The 22,266-nt window shown below is 38.3% G+C and overlaps 1 long non-coding RNA gene across 2 annotated transcripts in view; it reads right to left on the reverse strand.

Moving 5' to 3' along the window:
* Window positions 1-9,549: 9,549 nt before the first annotated feature.
* LOC144194420 (uncharacterized) overlaps window positions 9,550-22,266 on the reverse strand; it is a 32,814-nt gene continuing 20,097 nt past the window's right edge. The window contains exons 4-6 of one of the 2 annotated variants that reach the window (XR_013325886.1): window positions 12,773-12,974; window positions 12,118-12,576; window positions 9,550-9,645 (exon numbers count right to left, since the gene is read on the reverse strand). This is a non-coding gene — a long non-coding RNA (uncharacterized LOC144194420). Of the gene's footprint in view, window positions 9,646-10,375; window positions 12,577-12,772; window positions 12,975-22,266 lie in introns of those variants that run through there. The other variant, XR_013325885.1, reaches the window with a different exon arrangement.

The raw sequence follows: 22,266 nt of genomic DNA on the forward strand, positions 1-22,266 counted from the left end.
ATGACAACCATGTTCCAGCTGCAATATTGAGGCATAATGTCATCTATTGAATTCTTCATGTCTGTATTAAAATTACAAATGAGTTCGTTTCTCGAATATGGATGAGGGGTTTTGTTAGTCTTGTGTTCTCTATGTAATGGCCTTGACAAGCTGAAAGTACATTAGTTAAAGGTCCGTTGAAAGCCTAACAAGGTTGCAAGGTTTGAAGCTCCTACCTATTTTCCTATTAGCAGCCCTTATGTGTGGTGATTTAAAGGATGAAGGCAATTTCATGAACACAATGAACATACCTAAACCAATGAAAATGTCTTTTATATGCTAAGGTCAATTACTCCAAAGAAACAGGAAATTACGCCAACAGTCCTCGATCTGGATATGGGTGAAGGTAAGGGTATATGAAAGCAAATAAAATAGTGATTTGCAAAGGTGATTGCTTGCTTCGTAAACACTTTTGTTGGCCTAAGCATGCAGAGACCAGTTCTCTGATTGCTTATTGATCATGAATGAGTATCTTAGTGAGCACATATCAGCTCAAGGTTACAAAAGGTCAGTCAAACAGGCTACGACAGGGCTAGAGTGATATGTTCAGTAAAGGGTGGAGTATTGATTGAAGGAATAGCCAAGCTTCTCTGCAAACTCTTCCTCAACTTTTAAGGCTCTTAAAATCGGTTTACATTTAATCAACCACACTAGTAGCAGACTACTTGGAGCAAAAACATACAACAGTCAAAACTCTATGGTTGAAAATCTACATAACAAACTAGTAGGGTTGCCTGCTATTGCCAATTGTTGGTTGCATTGACATACTCTGTTTAACGGTAAATGAGTACTCAATAAGTGCAAACAGGTCAATAAACATAAAACCATTTGAAAATAGTTATGACATTTTCGCAGTAATTTCCCATTAAACATTGGTGGCAATGCTTAATCTTATGATATATTTCAGCTTCACGGAAGTAAGCTGACAAGCCTTCCTCAAGGTCTTAGTTACTAGTCTGTCATTAATAGTAGTGTTTGTGTGCTTTTTCAGTTCTCTGTGACATTTGGATGCTAAAATTAATTGTCTGGCAAACAACAACTGTTGTTGTCCCGCAAGAACAACAACAACAACAACTACTTTGGCAATTTGACAGGCTGTAAAACAAGTAAATTGGGTATATCCTCTACTGATATGGGCAGCGACAAACATTGACTACATTTGGACAGGGAAGGGTTAGTAACGAACCCCAGCTGAAATGGATTGAAGATGTATTACCATCAGTGGTAGCGAATGAGGTATAGATTTCTTTACTTTTGTAATGTGTCTACATTTTTCCTGCAATTATCTCTGGTGTTTTGTTTATTTGTTGTGCAAAATGAAAAGGGGAAGATAAATGTAAGTGCCAGGGGTTACATTTTTTTAATCAGTGAAATCAAGTGTGCTGGGGGGTTTTCAGTCGAAACGACTAATTGAACAAACCTCGTGAAAGGGTTGCCAGGGATGTATACTTTTTGGGGAATTTAAGAGTTTAAGTTTAAGATTTTTTATGCTATTTTTGCAACACAATAACATTAAGTTTGTACTAATCTTGGTTGAGTTGGTATGCTTTTTCGTTTTTATGTTGAATTTGTTGTTGCAGTTTCAAAGCCAGTGGCATTTATAATATGCAGTATGATTTGGGGCTGTGCAATGGGGAAAATGACAAGTAGTTTGAAATTCTAAAAGTTCTACGGTAATGTCAATGCTACTATAAACTGATGAGAAAATTTGCTGTCAAGATTGTAAAGATGTTTTTGAGAATAAAGCTTTGCAGAGTTGTATGGTACATCGGAATGCTGTTTTATTTTCATGAGAATTTAGGAGACACTTGGTATTCCAGTCTTATAATCTATAGGTTCGAGGAGGGAAATTGGATGAGCAGAGGATTGTAAACCATGTTTCAAAAAGCAGGCCAAGATTAAAAAAAAAAAAAAACCTTAACATTCGTTTGCCTGCTTCCATTCCTCAGCCATGTGTATCAATCATTCTCTAATATTCTCAGCATGTCTTCAGGGTCTCTCTGGTAAGGCCCTTATGGCATTCCTTAGATCTTTGTCTCTATCATTTGAATGCACATGTGGATTCAAGATTTGTGAACAGCATTGGGGTCATCTTTCAGTGTTGTTTGCCTTTCTTTGCAGTAAAATACCACACACATTTGAGAAACATCCATCCCAAATGAGCCGTATAAGCTTCAGTCCCAGAAACGGTGCAATATATGCCGTTCATTAAGATGTGTCATTGATTGGAAACTAGTCCATGATATAGTGTGCTTTTGCCTGGACGGCTAGACCAAGGTTGCAGTATACTAATATATTTTACAATAAGTTATACTAGTGATTGGTATTGGCCATTTATTTTCTTAACCGCTCATCCTCACAACGGTGGGTGCTGGGGCCTATCCCAGCAAACCTGGCATTGAACCTTTAACACCCAAACTGTGAGGCTGACAGGCTAACCACTCATCCATTGGCTAATGTTTTATATTTACAAGTTTTATATATCGATTTGTGTCACAACACTGCTGTGTGGTATCTCAAAAAATAAATTCATGATTTCAAAATGCTGAAACTTAATAAGTCTGGGAGCACTAAAAATAGAGGCATTGAGCTGTCTTTTTAGGCATTATTAAAAAAAGTGTGAAAGCCTCTTAGTGTTGCCGGCATGAACAGTCTTTTTATTCACCCTGTAAGATTTAATTTCACATTGATGAGTATTGTTCATGTTGTAAAATACATTTTTCTTTTTTTTTCATTCTTTCCTTAATGAGCAAGGGCTGGCTGTGTTACAAATGAAATAATTACCTCAGACCCCTTCCCCTGCTTCTTTTTTCCATTTTATGGAAATGGAAATTCCATTCTGACCCTTTCACCTTGTACATTATTCAGGTGAGCAGTATACCTACTATTTCACTGGCATTGTAGCCAAAGGCCTGGGTTTTTAGCATGTGTGGAAGCCTTTCCTAGGCTCTGGAGATTCGCACTGAAGATTTATTACCCTTCACACACCCTCTTGGCTACTTGAAAAATAACTCCTTAAATGTTGGAGACTGAGGCCCTCCCATTTGTTAAGGAAACTAAATTAACCTATGCACTCTAAAGTGCTCTTCTCGTACCTCATATGCAAATCTAAAAGGTGAATAAAGATTTCTTAGTGTAAGAAACTGATTGAGATCTTAGCAACTAACGAACCAAACAAGGAAGTGTGTTTGAATACAATCTTATAACATATCTCTATTTGCCTAGATTTGAAACTGTATTTGTCTTTTAAAGATTACCCGGAGTACCAGGAGGAAACACACGCAGGCTTGGGGAGAACATGCAAACTCCACACAGGTGGACGTAACATGGATTTGAACCCAGGACCCCGAGAGGCTGAGGCCCTAACCACTCGCCCGCCTGACTTCAGACTTCACACTTTTAATTTTGAGTACGCTAGTGAGCAGTCCATCAACATTGAACTTGGAGTATAAACAGCATGAGGCAACCTGAAAAAATGAAGTTTAATTTTCATCTGACTCATCCCATGATGACTATTTTCATTATTAACAAATTGTACAAGAGAAAAAAATATTTTATTTGTCAACCAGCAAGAATAATGTAATCCCTGTAAGTGTACTTAATGTATCTGTACTTTACCACAAAAAAGGTAGGGTATTTGCGATATCAGTATTTTCTCTAACTGACATATATTCGATCACGGGGCCGCCTAAACCAAATTTAGTACATGTTATTTTTCAGTTGATTAACACCGCAAGAACAAAGCAGATAGACCTGCACCAAGAAATGAGTTTTGCAAGCCCATGAATAGTCCTTATGCATGGCTGTGAAGTCGTGCAAACAGTCTGTGTAAAAAGAGAATTTAAATCAGTGGCCATGATTATTACAAATACTCCCTTTGCCAGATTCATTGTCACTGTGTTCAGAGCCTTGAAACAGTTGTTCCAGCCCAAAAAACACAAACTATTCTTTAATACATATTTGATACCAACATTGCAGAGTCAAAGCTTGATGATGAGCTATTTTGTTTTGGTGTTTGTCTTTTTATGTTAATTTTGATTGTTGTTTGTTGAAGGGATTTCAATTGGCATGGACAGTCTCACTTTGAATTTAATAGAAACAACTGCTTGAGTCAGAAAATCCTGAATATTTTGCTTGTTGTTGTTTGTATGCTATCCACCATCTACAATTAGTAAGAAGCAAGCTAGCTTGAATAGTTTGAAAAAGGGTCTACCTTCTATCTAATTACTTCAATGTAAAGAGTGTTTATTGCTCTTTATGTTTGGTGTGGCCTTTTTATAAAGAACTCAGTCTGAGTCACCCCCACAGGTGCCCTTGGTCACATTCAGGTCAAAGGCTTTCTCGGCCAAGTGCAGGTCGGCCAAGCCGCTGAGCTACAGCGGCACCAGGATCTTGAGAATATGCTGGAATATGAAACATGGAGTGAGTGTGTGGTAGAAAGGGGGTGGGGTTCACTTTTTTTGAAAGCAGGTGAAATTATATCGTTATTAAAAACGTGTCTGAGTGGGGTCTTAAGCCTTAGTCTTAATCTTGTTATGTGTATCGTGTATGGAATTTGTCCAAGGATGCTTAACTATTGAATTTGGGTTTGTCTTCATGATGTCTAATGAGATTTTGTGTGGGAGTCAATAGAATACACTACAGCATCAGATTGGATTAAGGGGGGGAGAAGATAAAAATAAAACAAGTTGCTCCACTCCACTGCTTTGGCCATGTATGGCAGATGTCTGATCTTACTCTCATTTATGGCTCTTGAATCTGTACAACAATAAGCAAAATGATTAATTTATCATTTAATGGACATTTTCTGAACCGCTTTATCCTCACTGGGGTAGCAGGGGGTGCTGGAGCCTATCTCAGCTGACTTTGGGCCAGTGGCGGGGGACACGTATGGCAAAAGTTAATCATCACACATCTGATTGGAAATGTAATTAAGGAGTTACAAGAACTTCATTTGTAACCTGAAGAGCCCTACTCAGACTATGCGGGTTGACTTCAATAGCTGCAATCAGCAAGTCATACAAAGGATCAGTGCATTGCCAGTTGACCCAAAAGTGGACTGGACTAATTGTAGTGCAGAGTGTTGAAGAAACAATTAGCTTTTCATTTTCTCTGAGTGTGTGTGAATGACACTGAACATGAAAGTAATTTGACGGAACAAATGAAAGTCCAAAATCCAGAATATTGCTGATATTAAACACAGTCTTAGACAACTTAACAAAATGTACTGTTCTCATTGCTTTTCTGGCATCTAATGCAAGCCACCCAATATACAGGCAATATCACAAGTGCAGGATCATTCCAAGTTCAAAAAGTCAATAATTTCTCCAAATTAACACTTTCTTTGAGCAGGCTGCTACATCTAGCCACAACCCATCTGTTTGGCATAATTGGTTAGATGTTCCAAATCTGTTACGGAAAAAAAAACATGGCACCCACAATAGTATATTCTGCTACCTTCACTTTAATTGGCACCCCAAAAGGTGATGAAAGCAGTCACAAAACCAAAAAAATAGAGGGTTAATTTAGGGATGACATCATTTTTACATGCAGACCTATTATATGTACATAGTAAGAAGCTCTGTTCAACCCCATCAAAAGGTATTTTCAACAAAACCATAACAAGGTGTTTTACACTAGTAAACTCATCTTACGATGCCAACAGCATTGCCATCTGTGAGTGAATTATAAACCCACATGGTGAGTAATTCACATTGCTACATCAAGCGTATTCTTTTACCGACTGAAACTGAGTTTCTGAATCTACCTCACCACCAACGCACCAGTATATCATTTCAGTTGAGTTGACTCATAAATGCACAAATTGGCTCAGTTAATTCAAATGAATGCCCTTTATTTTGGAACTAAAATCTTTTTGGAGGGGGAACAAAATCAAACACCTGTCTTTTTCAACCAGTTTTTAATTTATGCTGTCTATTATTTTGTTGTATTGGTTACATTATACAGTATATATTTTTTAGACCTTAGAAGAACAAAAGTGTGTTCCGTAATATTTGGTTGCTGAATTCGATGAAGAATAATTTTAAAATACAGTATATTTCCAAATAAAATCTGTATTAACTGTTTGTTTGATTAATTAACAGAGTAATTGAAAATATAGTGAACACCTTGAATAAATGTTCCTCCTATAATGATTGCATTATCTGACCTAAGATGGTTATTGTAGCTACCTGATGTTGTCTGTCTCTCTCCGTGCCGTACGCCGGATTGGTGACCAGTCTAGGGTCTAGTCTGCCCTTCGCCCAAAGTCAGCTGAGATAGGCTGCAGCAACCCCCACAACCCTTTCTAGAATGCGTAGTATGAAAGATGAATGAATGAATGATAATTATCATGACTTCTTTAAACTGATATTTTCAACTGGAATGGCATTTGAAAAGTTAGCCTGCCTCTTTGGTCTGGCAAGATCTCCCATTAGAAGGCAGGAGGAGGATGCCGTTGAGGGGCAGAGCATAATTCAGAGGCTTTGAGTTTATTCATTTTTGAAAGATGGCTCTGGGCCCTCAAGAGGAATGCAGCCAGGGTGCATAAGCGATATCTGCTCCATGGCTAATACAGCCCGATTTTCCAAGCACAGGGTTACTCTTTGTCAGTGTATGACAGAAGCCCATTCGCAAGAATGAGATGAGCTCTGAGAGCTTTCTCATTCTGAGGCCCCAGCTCTCGACTCATAATTATCTGGATGGCGCAGGCCTGCGTGACATTGTCAAGGAATACAAAGCTGTAATGTCTGCCTGGTTCTTCTGTAATGAATTAATGCCAGTGGCGGTGAAACAATAATTCATCACAGGCACCGATGGATTTCATTTTGGAGCATTATCAGCACTACAATCATGGGAATGACTTCAGAAATGCTGACTATTTAGTAATAATTGACCTTTTCACTGGTGAGGAGTGAGAGTCAGGTGAAGAGTCAATTGTTAAATCACAGCTATTTGGAAACATGTACAATTATAGGTAATGTAGTGTTAGTGGATTTTGGTGGTTTGAGTACATGGACAACATTTTTGGTTTCCAGCACCATATTTACCCGGGGTAATCATTAGCCATGGCTGACAGAAAAATCCACATGTTCCTGAAGGTCCAGAATGCTGTCTTTACAGCTGGGGTCAAGGTGTACTTAAGGAACCCAGGGCCAACCTGTCATGTGGCAACAGAGAGGCTTGGAAACAGTAGTGCAGAAGGGAGACTCCCCTTAAAGCAGCCAACAACAACCCAGCATTTAAGATCCCTACGCCCCTCAGTGACCGACTGTTTCCTATGTATCCGGACAGTATACGGAGATTACTGAGAAGACCAATGCAAAGAAAGCCCCTGGACAACATTACTGGCCACAAACTGAAAGACCGTGGCAATGACTTCGCACATGTGAAAACATATTTAACACCTCGCTGAGACAATCCATCATCCCGACCTGCCCCAAACCCACAACTATCATTTGGTCCCAAAGAAACCATCTGCCTCCTGCTACTTTGACTACTGCTTGGTTGCGCTCACTCCCATAACTTTGAAGTGCTTTGAGCATTTAGTCGAAGAGCACATTGCATACTTCACCTATTCACCTATCTGAACTCCACATAAATCCCGAATATACCCCACAACTGACCCAAAATTTGGGTAGTTACGTTTATCCCGGTGTGCGTATGTGTGTGAGTGGGTGGAAACGTCTGTGAGAGGAATTGGATGAAAAATGAAGGATGACAGAGGGCTTGCAGAAGCATATTAGAAGCCCGAGTGGTTACTGAATAAAACACAAAAGCTTTTAATTTTATCCAGGGATTACTGTTTAGTCATAGCTCCCTCATTAATTTAAAGCATTAAATCAGGACATTTCATTACTCAAAGCTAAAGATGAGGCCACAGGATTAAGTCTGTGACAGCACTTGCAGAAATGAAATGTGTTGCACATTGTGATAAACTAATCGAAAGCTGACTAAATTTTGCAACCTGGTAACAGAGCGGAAGAACCGGTCAAGGGGACATTTTCTGTAGTGGATTTCTCAGTAGCTCACCCTTCTGCCACAGACATACAGCATGAAGTGTAACTTTAAAACAATATATCTACCATTTCATGCGACTCTTGTAATTAGCTAATTTTATAAGTTATATGTATAATATATATACACATTTATATATACATGTTTTTTTCATCACATTGGTAAACTGTAATCTTTTATAATGTTGTATAAATTATTAGGATGAGAAGATGTAAACTACACATTTAAAGGTCCAAGATTCCAAACTATGAGGCAGACATATTATCCACTTGTCCATTTTGCTATGATTAAACCTATATTCTACATAAAAATACAACTGCAAGTACATTTCCAGAGAAGACTGACCATGTTCAAAAGTTGTTCTTCAAAATTGATTTCCATCGTGAATGGATGGTTAAGTCTAAAGGCACTTGGAGCTCTTCAGTGTATATTTAACTAGTGCACAATACTTAGTAAAACAATCACAGTTTCATGAGCCTGGGGCACAGTTCTAATGGCAGTGTATCTACAATGCCTATTTATCTCTAATCCTTCCAATTGTTAGTACGACCCCAATTCCAATGAAGTCTTGACACTGTGTGAAATGTAAATAAAAACACCATCCAATAATCGTTTAAATAATGTCACCCTGTTGGATACTACGCTGTGGCTTTCAGGAAATGTGCCAGAAAGCAGAGTCGACACTTAACAAAAAGTAATAATATCCTTTTTTTTTTTTTTAAATAAATAAAGCCCTCACTGGAAGGGCAGAGTCTTTTAAACCCACGATGTCTGATTGTGTTCATCCGCTCGTATATAAAATATAATATCTTATTATCAGTAGTAGTATTACCCGTAGTGGAAATAATGATCAGTATGTAATTATAGAAAACATGAATTATTAAATATTCAGAAAAGATCATATGAAGTAAGCAAACATCCACATGGCTCCATATATTTCACTTACTGACGCTCTCAAATGTCGCAAGTGTTTTTGATCTCATGACCTCAATTCTAGAGATTGATTGTTTGGTGCTAAACCTTCAGATGAGGTTGTGCTCGTGAATATTGATGATTACAGGCTTATGTTACATGTCTTTCTCCCTCATTATTAACCCCCCTTCTAGCACTGACCACCTACTTTTTGACAAACATGCAGCAATGGAGTTTTAGAAGAACAAACAGTAAGTTAAGTGGATGTAAGTCAACATGCCATTCATTGGATGTGGCACATAATTGCAGCACTTGTACAACAAATCAGCATGAATTGATAGGGCAGGGTGGTCTTGAAAATCAAAGTAGCATCGTTGAGTCACATTGCTAAGCACAAGGACCAATAAATGCGTGCCTGTGCTGGATGTAATTTATCTACTCAGGCATTGACAAACACTTCAGATCTCAGTGAGAGCAAAACTATCTTCTTCATAGATGATGATGGATGTTTATTTCTTTTTGCATGACTGAATATCTCACCTCATTTCATCTCCTTTTCTGAACCGCTTAATCCTCATCAGGGTCGTGTGGGGTGCTGGAGCCAATCTCAGAGGCGGGCGACACCCTCCATTTACTCAAGTTTTATTGCCTGTCTTGTTTGCCAGTCACCTTTGTTACCTTAATCACAAACAAAGCCAGCAAACTAACTCTTATAAAGATGTAGCTGTGCATCAACATTAAAACATCAGAGAGCTATACCCAACACCAACCAGATAAATTTTGGGATGACGTGATCACAATATCTCATGGTTCTTACATTTGTATATGGAGACAAAAACATGATTGAAGTCTAATCATATTTTTGTCTCTTCTAAAAAAAAAACCAAACAACACAAAAACTGCAAAGAAGAGAAAACTGAGAGAAAGTTAGAGTGTTTCAATTTCACCATCTGGCTTTATGTTGATCAAGAGTTTTATTTATTTATTTATAATCAGCACATGACTGCTCTTGATTTAGAGTAGTTGTTTTGTTTTGTATTATTCTAATAGCCCCAGAGTAACTGTGTGTTTTCTTCTGTCCATTCTATTTGTATTTATTATACACGGTACATTGTTTCAATAGTTTTTTTTATTTTATCTTTTCAGTTATATTTAATGTTATCTTTCTGAATTAATCAAACTCAGTTGAGATATTTAAATTGGTGCCAAAGGCAATCTGATCCGTGTTTTCCTGATGTATGATGCAGTACACACAGAGAATTTTAAATGAATGACACACAGAGGCAGAGTTACAAAATGCCAGATTTAAATCTCTCCGAGCAAACATTAACATTTATTGTTTACTACCTGAAACACTTAAGAATCTGGAAAGTACATTTTAGAATTTATACATAAAGGTGAGTCTTAATCCTTCCATAAGTCATTTTTCAGGTCACCATCACTTCAAAATGTAATAACATAATTCATAACTTGTCTTATATCTTAAGTACCATTGTCGTCAGCTGGTAGTGCAGTCTTTATCACCTTTCTTCATCATTGGTGTGCTCAGTCAAGCTGAGTGGTATCAAAGGAGAAAGAAGGCTGTTGTGTTATTGTCCCGCAAGCTTAGCTGCTACACTTAAAAGCCCATCTGGGTGTTTGACTTTATAAAGTGACTTTTCTCAGTAAACAAGAAATGATTACAAATTTCGCACGATGGATAGAGGTTTTTCAGTAAATTGTAACTAGTGGCTCTTCAGATGAATTTTGTCCAGGACAAGACTTCAATTTGTTATTTTTTTTTCTTTTTACAATAACATATTTGACCTTTGTTCCATTTTTTATTACTTGATCCTGAGCACCATTTATAGCCCACATAAAGGGAAACTCATTTATCAAATAAAAGACATGCATAAGCTTGCATTGTTGGACAACATTGAAGACAAAATATTAAGATAATTGTCAACATTATTAAATATTTACTGATAAACAGAAAAGTATGCAGTATGCCATTCTGGAAGTCTATTCTATTATTGAACCTAATTAATTGATAGATTAATTTATACAACAATTCAGACGTGGAAATTGTCCCTACCTAGCATGAGGACATTTAGGAAGAAAAAATTGTTTTTTTCAAATAGTAATATTACTGCCAATCACAAACAACCAATCACCCTCAGACTCCTACATCGGAACAATTTAGAGAGTTCAACCAGCCTGTGCATGTTTTGGGGATGTGAGAGGAAAGCAGAATACCCGGACAACAAGCCTAGGGAAAACATGAAAATTCCACACCGGAAGGTCAGAACCAATTGGTGATTCAACCTTCGATCCTAAAATTGTGAGGCAGATGTGCTAACCACTAATTCACAGTGCAGTCCTTGTCTTTAATCAGGCCAATAAAACAGAGTGGCAAACATTCAACAACCTTGTATCTCAGACAGTGAAATCAGTCATGTTATAGATTATATTACTTTCTGTGTTTGTATTTTAGCTCTAGAATAATACAGCGTGGCAAAGGCATATCTCATCTTCATTTAAATGGGAAAAATGAAAAGATACTCCTGACAAGCCTTGGGGGAAGCAATTGCATTCATCTACGTTTCCAAGATGTCCTGTATTCTTTTCAGAATTTCCATGTAGATCACCTACAATCCTTTCAAAGTATGCATATCAATAATACATGACGGGTAAACTTCATCAGTTTGATACTGTCATGGATATGTAGAGAGCAGTGAATTTCCTCTTAGTTTCCTCCCTGAGGCCATAACAACAACACTTGTCAGTGTTCCTTAGGAATTTCCTTTACTTTTGCATGTGTAATGTGCACAGTGGATTTCAATTTATTTTTTTAATCTTTTGACTGCAAAGCATATGTGTAACAGCATTATGTATTATAAATAGACTACTACATATATAGATGTCTTACATGCGAATAATAAGAGAAAAATCTGGACTTCTTATAAAGGGGTTTTAAGCATTGTAGTATTTTTGTTGACGTTGGATCGCCAGCCAACTATCACTAAAATGGAAAATTTGGGAGGTCTTAGAAACAACTCATTGATCTTGGTAGAAAGTAAAGTTGCTGTATGCTTTTCATTCACATTGCTCAGCCGTTAAAATCCCTACCCCGGTCTGCTTACCTAGTGGCACTGTCTCTGATGTACTCACGTTGTTGCAAAGGCGTGTCAACCAAGACAGTCCCATAATGTCGAGAGTCTTTGGGAAGTCCGGATGGATCTCATCCAACCCTGGGCCTTGCCACTGAGGAGCTTTTTAACCACCAAGGAGGCTCTAACCACAGAGATAGGGGGAAAAAACGCCTCAGAGTCTCCAGACCCTGCTTTTTCGTGTCAGTGGAGTTAACGTGGTAGCCCACTGGTTCACCACATCCTGAGTCGAGGTCAGCAGCACCCCATCCTCACTATACACTGTGTTGATGCACTGTGCATTGTTTTACCCTCCTGAGACGTTGGGTGGTGGACTAAAATTTCCTTGAAGCCACCTGGAAGTTGTTCTGCATGGCATCACTGAACCCCTCCCATGCCCGGGCTTTGGCTTCAAAGATCTCCAGAGCCACGGGCTGCTTTGTATTTTGTAGTGCTTCACTTGGCCTGCGTCAAAATGAGTCTGAGTGAGAGAGGGAAATGAATGAATATAAACAGCCATAAATGTTTTTTATAGTCTGTAGTCATCTACCTAAAACACATAAAGACATTGGTGGGTCAAGCTAAATTTCCTCTGACTAGTTTGGAGATTGAGTAAAGTAGAGATGGAAAATTAGGTTGTGTCTTCTCAATGAGCATTCAACTCACAGCTCACTGACCTTGAGGTAAACTTATTCCTGAAGTGCGCTGAGCTGAAGGAATTACAATATCCACCTATAGGCCCAGTACAAGCCTCTGTCCTGACCAAACAACAGCAGGCTTCGCACAACATCTCCTGAGACTGCAGCGATGGTGCTTTTCACCACATTATCATCTGCCCACTCAAGTATGAATTCCAGGCCAGGCAAGAAACAGTTGGATCTGAAATACAAAGGATGCATCAGTGGGCAAAATGGTGCTGATTATTTGGAAAAGATACTGCACTTCTTAAGTGAGTCACCTTTCAAGATGAATTTAAAGTTTGGCAGTTTGTGCCATGTGTTTTAGTTTTATGACGCTTTTTGAGTGGTAATGCATCATAGAGGGTTGAACTAATGCAATTATTTTACAGTTTTGTCCGTGATAAATAAAAATGTGCATTGTCCGCTCCTGAAAATAATGAAACTGCAATTCAATTTTTATTAACAGAAACTGTTTTACGTACAAATAGACAATTAAGAACATAACAAGTCTGTTTGGCGGAACAATTTTTTACTTATTCTTTTTTTTAAATCTTATACAATGTGTCTAACATGTGTTGTATTGCCCGGGTTTGTCCTACAACAATAATCATATATTGACACTAAACTGCACTGAATGAGTATGATGAGATCAGATTTGGGTTTCAACCCTATGACTGTATATATGTACTGTATACTGTTGTCCACGAGTCTTAGAAGAAGCAATTGCGAAGTAGACAGAAGACAGATAGAAATTATTATAAAATACTACCCAGAATCAACACTGTCATTTGGGAATGCTCTTAACAAGAACGAGCCAGCTGTTATACTAAGACGCAGCTGTCAAAGGAGTAGATCAAGAGAAGCAGCAGTTAATAACAGAAAAGTTCTGACATTTTTAAAGAAGGATTTAAAAAAGAAAAAAAGCCAGTGTTCATGACACAAGCAACTACTACTATCAGAATGCAGGATTGGAAGTATATATCGCTCCGTTTACGTTTGTTTCGTACATACCAAAAAAAGAAGGGACATTTATAATAATGTATACCACGCCGGCATATATGAAACAGAACTGTGCAAAACTACTATAGTAGAATACAAGTTGTTAAACTCATAATTGATGTCTGTCATCCATGTTCACCACAGGAAAATCAACCTACCTTGCACTTCTGTATTCTCAACGTTATGCATTCAATAGCAGTGCTCCCAGGGTTGTACGGCTGTAATTTCCAATGTGCATAAATTGACTTCATAGTCCTGTTTCCATGGGCCTCATTGGCACATGACATTGAGGCCAAGGAAAGAGAGAACCAGAAAATGGACTCACTAATATACATAGAGCAACAGCATATTCCCATATTCACATTATCATATTCTACTGCACCCAATAGTTCCTCCAGCTTCAAACAATTATTCTAAGTCATTTTACTTTAAAATACATTCACCCTGTATTTCTATGCACTCTCTTCAGCAGGTTGGTGATATGTACGCTTTTTGTTGGTGAGATTAGTGAACTGTTATAAGGTTGTGAAATACCTTATAGCAAGAAAGACACGTATTACTTAAAAATAATTTTCGGAAGCCTGTGCACTCCCTTCACCACTGTATTTTACTTTTTCATGAAACTCTCCCAAATCATTATACAGATCAGTTAAATGATAGAGATAACATATTTTATGTAGAATGTGACTACAGTTACTCCAACAATGAGAAAAAAAGAACACTGAATGCATTTCTCAGCATGCAGACTTTTGTGTCAGGGGTGCTTTTGGCCTTGACTGTGGTCTTTAATCTCAGAATGCCCTTCCAGTAAGGTAAAATGACTTGAATGTGATTTTAGATAATGAGGTTAATGGCTCATTTTACATAAAGAAGAAAAAACGATCCCAGCTATTATCATTAAAACTCTGGTTCACTATCTATTCAGTCACACACACTGTTAAGTTTAATGCCAAAATGCTCATAAGCAAAGACAGCAGCACAGTACATAAAGCAGCATGTAATCGATTAAGGATCACTGTCAGATATTTTAACTCTAGACAGTGTTGGGTACTGTAACAATATTACTTTTTTTCAGTAATAAGTAGAAGTGGGGAATTATTTTAAAAATAATAATAATAATGACAATATTACCGTTTTAGACGTTTGTTACTTAAGTACACCCGTTCTCTCCTGCCAGCTGCTTTTCTAGCCCAAACGGGGCTGACCTGTCAGTTTGCACGTATACAATAATGGTGATACGCGTCACCCGTGTCACGTGTGGTAACTGGTAAACACCTCATTGCTAACCGCCGCCTGTGTTTGTTGGCGGATTCTACATCTGAGAGCAGTAACCGCCAAGCCAAGATCCAGTCCTGGCAGCCTGTGGCACGCCGATGCAGACCTACTAGCAGCTGCACCAATTCAATCCAATCCTTTAAATTCTCTTATGCATTTTTCAAGCAAAAATATTTTTGTTTTTATTGGCATTTGCAATTTCTGAGAGTGATGGGTAATGCGTAATATAGTACCATAAGGGAGTACCCAAAAAAGTAACACCAGCTCTGGTCCTAACTCAAGTCATCTTGTGTGTGTCAAATACAGCTAGAATGTTTATAGCCACCCCGTTTGGTTTTTTAATGACTGCTTAAACGTGATCTGTTTAACTTTTTGGTTTGTCATTTTGATCTAAATTACCTCCTTGGGGGCCATTTGTATGATGTAGAGTTGCAATACAAGTGAAGTAAACAGATCTGAATCCAGTGCTTAAGAAGCAGGAATTAGGGCAGACCGAATGACAAGAAAGTTTAGTAAAAGACCGGAAAGCTAAATGTAAAAAATGTGACGGGCATAGCACTTCTCCTTCATTACAATTCAAAGCAATCATTGCCGTATTCCTATTATAATGCAGCATCATTCTCTCTTCCTCTACTTCCATCTGTCCTTCTCTTCTCCAAGTGCATCCGTCTCTGCCTTTTTCTCTCATAACCAGTTCCCCGTGCTTTAGCATGCACATTTGCTAGGCCTTATCTTGACTCCCAGAGAAGGCTCCCTGTTTGAGCTGTCATTATAATCACTTTGAATGGCCTCGCTTCGTGGCGGACGAGGAGAGACATGCTGTGCCCAATCACACAACACTTTCTTCTTGCCCAATAGATGCATGTCATATTTCATTTCGACTAAGGTAAAATGTATTGAGGGATTTGAATCTAAAATCCTTGAGTGACTGAACCTAGCTGCGGGATCTTTCTATGAGAAATACTCCTAGACAGGACTGGTTTTAGAATATGACTGCCCTGAGCTCGACTGACATTAATGCATTCCTTGGCCCAAAGGGTGCTGTTTGCCTGCTAAGATGTTGATTGAGCTCATGCATTATGGGTACCAATGGTTAGAAGTGAATACTTAAAAACTTCCAAAGCAGAATCAGATGGGAATTGAGCAGCGGGAGGAATTGTTCTTGTAACCTGAGTAACCTGCGAATTCTCATCATGATTGCGTTTGACTACATTTCTTTCAATTTATGTGTGCAAACTTATATTAGTATTCCCACATTTAGTGTTCATGTAATCCTTCTATGAGAAAGGAAGAACACAAAAAATGTCTCTTGCCTTTGTGCTTGAAGAAAAGAATAATCTATAAAAAGCCCCGACCTGGGGTGAGTTAAGGTCAATGACAGCATGACCTCAATTCTGAGTCCTGCAGTACTCAAGAGAGAACCACTACAAAAAAAAATGTGGTCCAATTTAGGGGGAAAGAAAGTAGGGTCAGCACACATAACACCTAACAGAAGGATTGTTTGTAAAATGCATGTGTGCACCAATATATTTACTTACACACTAACTAAATGTCTAAAAAATATTGTTTAAAAGTAGCATGTTTCAACAGACAGACATCAGACTACTCTTTTTTTTTAACATCGCCAGGAAGCTTTGAGTAACGTTTTACCTTAAAAATCACTATTCGAAAACTGCATTCTACGTCTACATCATGGATGCAATACATTGAAACACACCTTTTAACAAAATACGTAAATGACAAGCACCAGAGATATTGTTTGTGCAGCGAACTTAAGTTGCACAGATTCTACAGCTCTACACCTGCCCCTTTTCCAAGTTCAACCTTGGCTGCGGAACAGCATGTTCTATTTTTTTTAATTCTTTATCGGAACAACAGATGTTTGCTTAGCCATTTCAAGGCAACATTGCAAACTTTCAAAATGTTGTCCAAATGTCATCTTACTTGAATTGCAAATGACTACAGTTGGTGGTATTGTTGTCTTACATTTGCTTAAAATTGCAAATGTTTAGTTTGTAGTGTTTTTGCACAATTGCTGAAAAAGTAAACACTTCAAATAGCCCAGTGGATGAGTGGTTAGCGTGTCGACTTCACATTTCTGAGTTTGAGGTTTCGTTCCCAATGCCTGACCATCTTGTGTGGAGTTCTTCTTGGGCCTGCATGGGTTTTCTCTGGGTACTCCAGTTTCCTAGGGTCCTAGGGTCAGCTGGGATAGGCTCCAGGACCCCGCGCGACCTTTGAGAGGATGAGCGCTCCAGAAGATGAAAGAATAGTTAATAAACTAGCAAGATCACAAAGTATAAGGGAAATGATAGTTTTGATTCAAATTCCTCAGGTGTCCTTTTCTATCACTATCATCTTTGTAGCTGTTTCTTAAGCAATTGCCCAAAACATATTTTTTCTTCAATTACTGTACATGTCACAGAAAATTTCCAACTTGATACAATACAGCTTAACAATCTTGTGACTTTGCTTGACAAGACTATAAAAACTTCTGATTCTGCTTGATTCAACATGACCTTGTGACTCGATTTGATTTTCCGACAAAAGGAAAGATTTGAGAGTTGTTTGAGACTCAGACCAAATGACTTATAACTTGCTTGTGACTCAGATTGGAAGGACGTTCAATTGTCTGATAAATTCGGCAGCAAATTGCTTTGTATCATGTAACCCTCAACATAGCATCTGTTTGTCTGACTGCAGCCTCCTGATACTTACCCATGACCAAAAATTGTGTGTCATTTGCATACATTAAGACGTCAGGTTTTTGACACAGATGGTAGATCATTAATGCACATGGTAAACAGAATTGAAAACAGAACCAGGCCCTCCTGGATTCTTTTTGGCCATGATTAATTCTCTGAAAATATTCACACCAGTAGTTTATTAAGCAGGATTGTGTGATGTGAAGAAATCAGCCCCCTATCCTTTGTAAACTGATGCCTTAAATTTATCCATGAAGTGTGTAGCCAACTTCAAAGTGATCATCAATCCAAATTGCATACAATGCTGTGTGTGTGAGAGCCAGTGTTCTTATGGCCCGTGATTCACTGTGCAACGTCTTTCATAACCTTCTAAGCAATGCGTAAGTAGCTGGAGGTAAGAAACTAGTCACTGCCTTTGAACATAAAGTCACACTGGCAAAGTATTTTCTTGGGCATACTGGATCATAACAGGCCTATTGTTGGAAAATAGTCAACTATATAGGATTGTAATGTGGACAAGTATGTAAATTAAATTTAAAATGAGTTTTTGCCACAAATGATTGGGGCAATAACTTTTGGTGTTCTCATCTCATTTTATGAACCAGTTTATTTTCATTAGGGTTGCGGGGGTGTTGGAGCCGATCCCAGCTGACTCCAAGCCAGAGGCGGGGGACATCCTGAATCGGCGGCCAGCCAATTGCAAGGAGATGGCCAACCATACACACTCACACCCATACATATGGGTAATTCCGAGTGTCCAATCAGCCTACCATGCATGTTTTTGAATATGGGAGGAAACCCACACAGGCCCGGAGAGAACATGCAAACTCCATACATGACCTGGATTTGAATCCAGGTCTCCAGAGCTGTGAGGCCGATGCGTTAACCACTCGCACCACCGGGCCGTTAATGTGTTCTAGTGATTGAAATTAGAACACAGCATGACAACCACATGTAAATTAATTCAGTTTGGTGAGGGCGTACTGACCCTGAGTAATCCTGCAGTTTTAATTTAAATGCTTCGTCAGAATTCTAATTTGTATAGCCTTTGAAAAGTGAATATTTTTGGTAGGGGAATCAACTCATTTATTTGGATTTACCTAATAAAGTAAGTGTCAAATGTATCTTAAACTTTATTTTTTCCTTGGAGGGTTGATGGTGTTTACTTGAGCTGGAAATAGGCCAGTAATTACATTTTCAAGAAAATACATTTAATCACCATTTTTTTTCCTCCACTGCAGCAATAAACTTGAAGGAATTACTATTACCCCCAAAAGTAAAGCACATTTAATTTGTCATCTTTTGAATCCATTTAATAATGTCAAATAAATAATATAAAATAGTGATCTGCGAACACAACTAAACTGCAATCAGGCTTCCTGTAGACCATCTTGTAAAAGCTACCAGTACCAATGGAAGAAATCAACTAAAGACCCGTGAAAAGACAAAATACAGCTTTCATGCAAATGTGGTCCCCTGGGGCAAAAAAAAGGATCATGTCACAGTATTGACTATTACTCAGTTACTATATTTCTGCTTTTCTTTGCACTATTTCACACTTGGTTTTTCTGGCACTTAAAAGCCAATATACAGTCTATCAGAACTGAAAAGCGCTCACTATCATTGCTCATTTTCTTGCAAAAATGAATACATTTACGGATTTCCCATTGTTTCATGTATAACAGAGTGTTGCTGGTGGTCAAAGGATTTCATGGCTGTTGCAATTGGGGTGTCATGTTGTTAAGTGTTTGTGCTATATCTTGAAGAGCACAAAGCATCTCCAACACACTATATATTGTAAATAAGCAACATCCTGTCAATAGTGGCCCTGCAGATAGGGCATTTCTTTGGCTCGGCCAGCGCCTCATAGCACAGCATGCACGTGCACACGTGACCACATTCAAGAAAGACGCAGGACCGCTCCTGGCACAGGCAGACAGTGCATCTGGCGAGCAAAGGGCTTCTGTCGGACGATTGTTCTTCCTTAAAATTATTCCTCCCGTGCTCCTCAAACTCCTGAACATAATCATATTTTTGCAAAACTTCAATTTGTGCATTCCATTCAGCAATTGCAGTCTCCATTGCATGCTTTTCTTTTCTAGCTTTTATGGTGGCTTCAATCCTTTTTCGCTCTGCTTCAAACTCTGCTTCTTCTCTTTCTATTGCCAATTTCTCATTCAAAGCTGCAGATTTTGCCTGTAACGATGCACGCTCAAGTTCAGCTTTAAGTCTTACTGATGAAGTAGAAGACTTCCCCTGTGATCCACCTGGTGATCCAATGGCACATGTAGGACCAGATTTGGAAGAAGTAGATTTAACATCTTCTTTGTCACAATTGTTTGCTGCCTCAGAGCGCTTCCTAACATCTTTCATCCATTCCTCACATTTCCAGAAGAAGTTGTTCATGACTTTATTTTTAGGATAAAACCAGCAGATTTGGTTATTCCTAAATTCCTCTTTAGTCATAAATTGTTGCAAACCATTATTCAGGTCGCGGAAGTCTTGTTTCAAAGCAACAAAATCAATGCGCAATTTAGTTTTTACAGTGTCGACATTTGCGTCATCCTCCATTAACTGCTCAATTTGTTTCTCCGTTATTGAAATTTGAGATATCTTGTTTGTGCGAGCACGAAAGAGGTCATTCTTTTGTTCTCCTGAAAATGAGATTGCTATAGCCTTCTCTGTATTACTTTTCTGTGTTTCGCTGTCGCTGTAAGTCTTCTTTGCATCCATTAGATAGTGATCGAACAATTATTCAGTCACGATGTCAGGCAGTCCATGAAAAATATATCCAAGTTGCAATCTGAAATTGTCCCAAATTGCATTCCTCTTGTTAAACTATTTACAAATCACAAATAATTGCTGTCAATTCTTTTAAATTAGCCTCTTAGGTTGCCAAAAACAATGCAGTATATGATTGATATTGTTGTTTCCTTTCCTGTCTGTGTCTCCTACGTCAATCAGGCCATTGGTAATTCCAGTCGATTCCCATTCAGTGAACAGAAATATCTTAGTCCTTTTCTGCTCATTATGAAACCATTAAAAATCTGAAAGCAATTTACCAAAGACCACGGCCCAAAAATATTGTGGTATAAATTCCACATTATATCCATAGGGTGTTACAAAAATAACTAAATATCCATAGGGTGCCACCAAATCTTCACATAATCATGGAAGAGTGCTGATAACAGATGCTGAACTGGTAAATGTTGAAAAGATTTTTGTTTTTAATGTATGACCAAAAAAACTGAAAGCATTTTCCTCGTGCTTGAGCCCCCAAAGCACAATTTTCTTTAGGTTCAACGATGTACATCTGTGATTTTACAGATAAAAGATGATGTATAATGAGCTATGATGAGGTACAATGATGTGGACAGAGAAAAAAAGACATTACAAGAGAGTGAAATGCCGAGAAGAAAACAACATGGGACTTAGTTACCTTGCTGTTATGTTTCTATGGGTGGCATTCTTTTTTTTCCCTCTGCATTAATGATTAAGGGTTGTTGTATTTAAGTATAACAGTCTGAGGTGTTGGTTAGGGGGAACCTTCATGATAGGAGCACAAGCCATTCCACAGCCCAGCTCGTAACAAGTGCTGGTATCATAAATGGATTTTCTCCATAAGAACTACAAACTGAATTCCAGTGCAGCCTAATCTACAATTAACCATTTCTTTAGCAGACAAGTTGTAGCATTGGATCTATCAGACAAGTTGAAAAGGTAGCTGCAGTAAATGTGGAAGCCACAGCTAAACGGCTGATGGGACACAATGTGCACATCAGTCAGGCTACTGAGTTCGAGCACAGATTGGAGCAAGTTGACATCGGGGGGTGCTTCATTTTATCAATGATGGTGAAAATTCTATTATGCTTTAAAAATGCACCACAAGGTCAATAATAAGTCACTGTAATATCATCAGGATTGGAATTAGTGATACGATCAGATTAGTAAGGTTGAAGAACTACCATGTATACATACATATATGTACAATGTGACCCATATTTAATTTTTCATAATTGATAGGCAGCCATTCACAGGGCACCAGAAGACACACAACTATTCATGCTCACACTCATATGTAGGGACACTTTAGAGTGTTCAATCAGACTACCATGCATATTTTTGAGATGTGGTAAGAAACCAGAGTACCTGGAGAAAACCCACAAAAGCTCAGGAGAACATGTAAACTTCAAACAGGAGGACCAACCCGGGATTGAACCCAGGAACCAAAACCTGTATGGCTGACGTGCTAACCACTCAACCGTTGGGCCAATATACGAGAACCACTTATTTAATCTTTAAATTAAAGCATAAAAAAGGAATGAGGAAAACAAGAATGGAAATATTTGAAAAGGTTGTGATGCTCAGGTTTATTTTCTAAACCTGACCTTTATGGTGTTGAAAGAAATCATATATTGTTTACAATTAGACCCAAGCTCATCGTGTCAGTGATGGTTGTCTTGTTTGCTGTGGGATGTACTGCAGCTAAGTATATAGGCATTCCTAAAAGTA

This window comes from Stigmatopora nigra, chromosome 3 (assembly GCF_051989575.1).
Source record: "Stigmatopora nigra isolate UIUO_SnigA chromosome 3, RoL_Snig_1.1, whole genome shotgun sequence".
Classification (NCBI taxonomy): domain Eukaryota; kingdom Metazoa; phylum Chordata; class Actinopteri; order Syngnathiformes; family Syngnathidae; genus Stigmatopora; species Stigmatopora nigra.